Here is a 7,886-nt window from a genome sequence, read left to right on the forward strand (position 1 = left end):
CCAGCTGGACCCCAACCGGCAGTGGCTGAGCGGTTCAGCCCACTGCCGCTTTAGGGTTCCATCCGCCGGCTCTGCCCAGCAGGATCCCAGCAACCAGACCCGTCTCACGCTGCCGGTCTGGTCCAGCCCTGCCCACATACAGTGGGTACTACCTTCTCCCTGGTTCTGCCATCTCTTCCTTCTCTCTCACTGTGAGGGTGGGAGTGCCTGAGCAAGCTGGTGGGGGTGAAGGGTCTTGCCGGGGGGCTCAGGGTTGGCAGAGGTTGGTGTGGGCACTTACTGGGCAGCTCCATTTGGATCGAGGGTGCAGGTGGAATGTGTGTGTGCAGGAGCTCCTGTTTTGTGCTCAGGATTGGGTAAGAGATGTGGTGGGTGAGGGTATGGAGGGGGCTGGTATGGAGGGGTGCTAAAGAGTCCAGGCAGAGGGCTGGGCGGTGTGAGGGAGGTCAGGTGTCAGGGCATTGGGGTGTGGGGGCCTGGTAGTGCAGGGTCCCAAAGGTGGGCTGAGGTTCATGAGAGGAAGTAAGGAGTCAAGCAAGAGGCTGGGTGTGTATAGGGGTACAGGGCTCAGGACAGGGGACCTGGGTGGGGGCAGGTGCAGGGTCAGGGGAGAGGGCTGGGGTGGTGTGTGTGGGGGTCAGCGAGATGGCTGGGGTCAGGGTGCCATGGAGGGGCTGGAAGGATTGCCCCTATCCACCACCACCCTTCCCCCAAGCGCCTGCCTCCCCTTTTCCTGCCTCTGCTGGGAGCGCGAGACGCTGACGTCCACTTCTCCCGACCGCCCTCCCTCAAGCGCTTAGCGTGATCGGCCAGCATGGGGAGGGAGGGAGGAGAGGAGGCAAGGGGAGGAAACCAGCCACCGGGAAGAGGCCAGGAGCCAGTAGGACCAGCTTCTGTCCCTTGCCCCGTGCGCGGGGGGGCACAGCGTGAGACAGAGTGGCCGGCTGGGCAGAATTTTTTTAATGCACGTTAGCTACGCGGAATCCCAGCAGGCAGCAGTGTGCCATTAAAAATCAGCTTGCGCAGTCTTTGCACGTGTGCCATAGGTTGCCGACCCTGATCCTACAATCTTTCTAATATGAATGCACAGTTTGGTTCCATTTTGTTTAGATGAGAGACCTGCATTCAGTCTGTCTTCCTGCCCTTCGTGTGGAAATGGAAAGTGTTCACGAGAATGCTACAATGGAGATGCTGGACTTTAATCTCTTATGTTCTAGCAACCTAAATTTTGCGCTCCAGAACCGTCTCCTATTGCTTCCATCATGGATCTACATGTACCATGTCACTGGCTCCTCCCCAACACTGACTATAAGTCTGTCTAAATGGTCTCATGAAGATCTGCAATCTTCACACTAGCAGCCAATTCACCATGCAGTTCTCCTGGTCATTGCACAAACCCACGATTTATTTTTCTAAAACTGAATCTCCATTACTATTACTTGCTCTTCTAGCTTAACTTGGTTCCACCATCCTCTGTGTGAGAACAGGATACAATGACATCATATGATGGAGGGTCAACTCTGGGATTGTTTATCCCTCATTTCAGCTTGATCTCTTCTTTCTGACTTCATCCTCTCAACGACAGAGGCGTCAGAAAAAAAAGCTGAGGCTGGGACTTTCTACTGTGCTCCTGAAGTCCCTTGTGTTACTTCGTCTCCCTTAGCTCTCCCAGTTCAGCCATTCTGCTTCAAGAACCTGCATTATAATCTGAGGGCCATGAGCTGACTTGCACCATATACCACAATGCCACTACTCAACGCAAGTAATCATACACGTTGCATCAGTCACGACTAAAAGTGAATAGCCCCGTACTCGTTGCTTGTGCTTCTGCGCTCACTGTTTTAACTCTTGCGGGGGTGGGGCGAGCGGCAGGAGTGAAGGTTGAGACGAGGCAGTTATGCCTAAGTTTTAGTATGTTGGTAGGTAGATCCTGCCTCTTACAAACCCTCTCCCCCTCCCTTTAAACTGCCACAAACTTCCTGTCTGCTGTTTCCGGTTTCGTAGCTCCTCTGGTCACTATAATTATCATACACAGATGCAAAAACAAATAATGTTTAGTAAGAGAACAAACAGAACTATTTAAGCGGCAACAATTTGAATATGTTGGGGCAATTTACATATTTGTATCCAGAAGTGTAAAAGAAGTTTCTGGCAAGAGTAATTCTGTGGAAATAAAACTTTTGAATTGAGCAATATAATTAAAACAACGTTATCTAGAGGTATCATCTCACTATCCTGGAGCAGCGGTGGAGCAATCGATCACAGCATGGTCATTTATCGTGTCTATTTAGATGCGTATAATCAACTCCCGAGCTCTCTCCATTGACGCCTGTACTCCAGTTCGCGAGAGACGCAAGCAAGTTGAACGAGGGAGAGCAGAGCCAGTGTCATGTCCATGCCAGCGCAAAGGCTCCTGGTTGTTCAAGGTCGTCTGAAAGACCACACTATGCAGCTGTTTTAGTCATTATCATCCTCAAACAGACAAAGAGCGAGTAATCTTATGGGATTTGAATCTATAGTGGCTTCCACGGGATGTTATATTTCATACATGCATTTAACATCTCAAAATTATTTCCTCTGGGTTTCTGCCACTCTTCTGTAACAAGAAGTATGGACACTTGAAAAGGAGCAGTGTCTCCAGTTAGAGACAGAGGTATATTTAAACTGCTCCCATTTGTCGGACTGGCAGAGTCATGGAAGAGGGAAACACAGCTCCATAATTTATACAGAAAGCAAGAGTCCTAACTTTGCTGTCCTTCAAACTTGTTGGTATGCCTGTGAAATGTTAACAGCTGCCTTCATTCTGTCCCGAGTGGCTGTGTGTGAGTGGTTGGTAAAATAGCATACGAAGATCCTTAATAAATGAGATCTGTAAATTTAAGGTGCAAGCAAAGCTGATATAGCCAGTTTTAAATGGGTATTGTGTTCCAACAGAATATTTGCACTTGTTAACAATTTTTTTTAATTAGAATTTACGTTAACAGTCACTTTCTGCGTGTGACAAGCCTACAGTGTAAATTAATACATGGCTTTTTCTCATCTAGTACATTTTTTCATTTATAGACTCAAATCGAAACACAGGCTTAAAAACTAGGGAGATTATTGTTTCATTGAATTTTTTAACTTCGTTAAGCAGTTTGCAAACATATACTCTTAAACATGTTATAAGGCTCTATGACATTGGAGACAAATCTGCTGCTTATTCTGAGTATAGCATGAGTTACACCATTGTAACTGAAAAATTAAGGCCTTGGTATTCAAATTAGAACTCTGCTTTCATACTCAAGTTTCAAATAACTACACAAGTCATCAAATATACTGGAAATTAACTGACGATATAAAGAGAGTCTCCAGTACTGAGGAATATAATGAGATGGAGTAATAACTATCCACAGAGAAGTTTAGTCAATTATGAGAAATAAGAACGCCATACTGGGTTCAGCCCTAAGTCCATCCACCCAGATAATTCTGTCTACCGACAGTGCCAAGCAGTGCCCCAGAGGATGAACTAACAGGTAATAATCAAGTGACTCTCTCTCTGCCATGATCTCACCTCTGACGAAACAGGGCTAGGACAACATCCTTACCCATCCTGGCTAATAACATTAATGGATTTAACCTCCATGAATTTATCTAGTTCTCTTTAAACCTGTTATAGTCTAGCCTCACAACCTTTCAGCAAGGAGTTGCCCTTCATCCGTGATTCCCGCCCCCCCTTGGAGACACATCAATCATTCAGCATATGTCGGAGTAGCCGGCAAGAAGGAACTGAAGGGCGGCTGGGTCGACAGGGGTATATATCCGGCACCATAGTGGCGCCACTCCAGGGGGCGCCCTGCCTACCCACCGAGTGTTGCTAGGGTAAAAATCTTCCAACAAACGTGCACGCGGCGCGCGCACACCTAACTGGAATGGATATGAGCAACACATCTCGAAGAACAACAGTTACAAAGGTGAGTAACAGTCTTTTCCCATGGGGGAGTGGTACTATATGTGAAAGAAAGCATAGGGTCAAAGTGAAACATCTTAAATTAATTAACTGTGCCATAGACTCTCTATAGACAGAAATGCTTGAATAGTAAGAGTATAGCAGTAGGAATATACTGCTGACCACCTGACCAGGTGGTGATTGTGAAATGCTCAGGAAGATTAGACAGGCTACAAAGGCAGAGAACACAATAATAATGGGGGATTTCAACTATTCTCATATTAAACAGGTATATGTTCTCAGAAAATTCTGCAGAGATAAAACTTCTAGACACTATAAATGACTGCTTCTTGAAGCAGCTTGTCCTGGAACCCACAAGGAGACAGGCAATTCTTGATTTTGTCCTAAGAGGCACACAGGATCTGGTCCAAGAGGTGAATATAGCTGCACCGCTTGGTAATAGTAACCATAATGTAATTAAATTTAACATACTCATAGGGAGGAAAATGCCAAAGAAACCCACAACAGTAGCATTTAACTTCAAAAAGGGGATTTCACAAAAATGAGGAAGCTAGTTAAATAGAAATTAAAAGGGACAGTCACAAGGGTGAAATGCCTGCAAACTGTACGAGACTATTTTAAAGCATGCATCAAAGAGGCTCAAACTTAATGTATATTCCAATTAAAAAAAAAACCAGTAAGAGGACCACAAATGCCACCACGGCTCAACAGCTGAGTAAAAGAAGTAGTTAAAGGCAAAAAGACATCCTTTAAAAACTGGAACCCAAATCCTAGTGACAAAAATAGAAAGGAGCAAAAACTCTGTTAAGTCAAATGTAAAAGTATAATAAGGCAAGCCAAGAAAGAATTTGAAGAGAAACTAGCTAAGGACACAAAAATCATCAAAAAAAAGCATTAAATACATCAGAAGCAGGGAGCCTAACAAACAGCCAGTGGGGCCACTGGACAATTGAGGTACTAAAGAACTACTTAAGGAAGACAAGGCTATTGTGGAGAAGCTAAATGAATTCTCTGCATCTGTCTTCACTACAAAGGATATAGGTAGGGCCCTACCAAATTCACAGTCCATTTTGGTCAATTTCAGAGTTATAGGATTTTTAAAATAATAAAATTCATTATTTCAGCTATTTAATTCTGAAATTTCATGCTGTTGTAATTGTAGGAGTACTGACCCAAAAAGGAATTGTGGGGGATTGCCAGGTTATTGTATGGAGGGTTGCAGTACTGCTGCTGGGTAGAGCTGGTCAGCTGGATAGCGGTGGCTGCTAGCTGGCAGCCCAGCTCTGAAGGCAGAGCCCCTGTCAGCAGCAGTGCAGAAGTAAAGATGGCATGGTATGGTATTTCCACACTTACTTCTGCAATGCTGCCGGTGGGGCACTGCCTTCAGAGCTGGGCAACTGGCCAACAGCCTCCGCTCTGCATCCACCCGGCTCTGAAGGCAGTGTGGCCACCTGCAGCAGCGCAGAAGTAAGGGTAGCAATACTGCAACCCCCCTAAGAATAACCTTGCGACCCCCCTGCACATTCCTTTTGGGTCAGGACCCCCAATTTGAGAAACACTGATCTCCTCTGTGAAATCTTTATAGTACAGGGTAAAATCACACACAAGACCAGATTTCCCAGTTCGTGACATGTTTTTCATAGCCGTGAATTTGGTAGGGCTCTAGATATGGAGGAGATTCTCACACCCAAGCCATTCTTTTTAGGTTACAGATCTGAGGCACTGTCCCAGATTGAAGTGTCAATAGAGGAGGTTGTGGAAGAAGCTGATAAACTAAACAGTAATAAGTATTCACCAAAGAGTTCTGAAGGAGGTCAAATGTGAAATTGTGGACCTACAAACTGTGGTATGTAAACTAGCGCTTAAATCAGTCACTGTACCACGTGACTGGAAGGTAGCTAATGTGATGCCTATTTTTTAAAACGGCTCCAGCCTGGCAATTACAGGCTAGTAAGCCTAACTTCAGAATCAGGCAAATTGGTTGAAACTATAGTAAAGAACAAAATTATGAGATACATAGATAAACTTGATATGTTGGGGAAGAGTCAACACAGCTTTTGTAAAGTAAATTCATGCCTCACCAATCCATTCGAATTCTTTGTTTACAAGCATATATACAAAGGTGATCCAGTCGAGATAGTTGTGATGGGATCCCCTGGGTGCAGCCTGGGACTGTGGGACCGCTGTGCCCCCTTAACTCTCCAGCCTGGGCTGTTTCTCTCAATGCTTTGCTAGAGACAAGCAGCAAACCCCTCCAGGCTCTGTTATCACTCAGCACAACTGCATGTGGAGCCCCACACCCAGCTAGATTGCATGAATGCTCCCATAGCAACTCATCAAACCACATAGAGAGAGGCACCAGCCAAATCCCCTCAGCTCCCAGCCTTGTACTTCAGGAAAATACCATCTTGCACTGTTCAAGACACTTTCTTGAGCAATGCAAGATTATTAATTGGTTCACCACTTCATCAGTGGAAAATGGATATGCACCAGCCTTTGTAAACCTGAGCAGATTTACCAAGCACTTCAGGCAAACTCACTGGTAAAGATAAACAGTAAAACAAGATTATTGATTACAAAAGATAGATTTTAAGTGATTATAAGTGATAGGCAAAAAGTCAGGGTGGTTACCAAAAGAAAAGAAAATATAAGCATGCAGTCTAAACCTTGACCCTTATCACACTAGACAGTATTTAGCTCAACTAATGTTCTCACTCCACTGGCTCTTAAAGTCCTTAATATATAGGTTTGTCTCTTAAACCTGGGCCAGTCTCTTCTGTTGGAGTCTTCAGTTTTCTGAGCATTCTTGTTACTTGCAGCGTAGGTGGGGGGAGGAGAAAAGACCAAGCATGAGGCCACTGTGTTCTGTTTTATATCCTTAGTCCATGTGCTTGGAGAAAATAAGTCCAGGCATGTCTGGTGGACATTGCTAGGTCACCAGGCAAGGTTGAGCAATTCCCCTGGTGTGACCTTGTACAAGTGAGTCACTGAATTGTAACTTCCTTGCTGGACAATGGCTGTTGATGGCTGTTCAACACCTGTCCAGGCGTTGGTTAGTCTCATAACTTCATATGCACTAACGATATACATATTTAGATAGAACAATGGCTTTCCAGCAGAGCATATCCTTTCTCCTGATACCTCACATAGCATGCTTTATGTCAAATATCACAATGATATATAAATGATGAATATTGGGGTTACAGGACACTGCCTCTAGGTATAGAGTGTCACAATAGTATACCTGAACTTTCAGAAAATCTTTGGCAAGTTTCTTCACCAAAGGCTTTTAAGCAAACTAAGCAGTCATGAGAGAAGAGGGAAGAACCTCTCATTAATCAGTAACTGCTGAAAGACAGGAAACAGAGGATCAGTTTTCACAGTGGAGAGAGGTAAACAGTGGGGTACCCAAGAATGTGTATTTGGATTTGTGCTGTCCAACATATTTATAAATGCGCTGGAAAAGGGGGTAAATAGTGTCAAAATTTGCAGACAAAACAAAATGATTCAAGATAGGTGAGTCCAAAGCTGACTGCAAAGTGTTACAAAGGAATCTTGCTAAACTGGGTGATTGGATGACAAAATGGCAGATGAAATTTAATGCTGAGTGCAAAATAATGCATACTGGAAAAAATAATCCCAATTATACATAGAGAATGATGGAGCCTAAATTAGCGGTTGTCACGCAAGAAAGAGATCTGAGAGTCATTGTGGATAGTTCTCTGAAAACATTCATTCAGTGTGCAGTGGCAGTCAAAAAAGCCACTATATAAACCCATGGTACGCCCACACCTTGAATACTGCATGCAGTTCTGGTTGCCCCATCTCAAAAAAGATATATTAGAATTTGAAAAGATGCAGAGAAGGACAACAAAAATGATTAGGGATATGGAACAGTTTGCATACGAGGAGAGAGAAAAAAAACTGGGACTGTTCA

Source organism: Chelonoidis abingdonii, chromosome 1, assembly GCF_003597395.2.
Source record: "Chelonoidis abingdonii isolate Lonesome George chromosome 1, CheloAbing_2.0, whole genome shotgun sequence".
Taxonomy (NCBI): domain Eukaryota; kingdom Metazoa; phylum Chordata; order Testudines; family Testudinidae; genus Chelonoidis; species Chelonoidis abingdonii.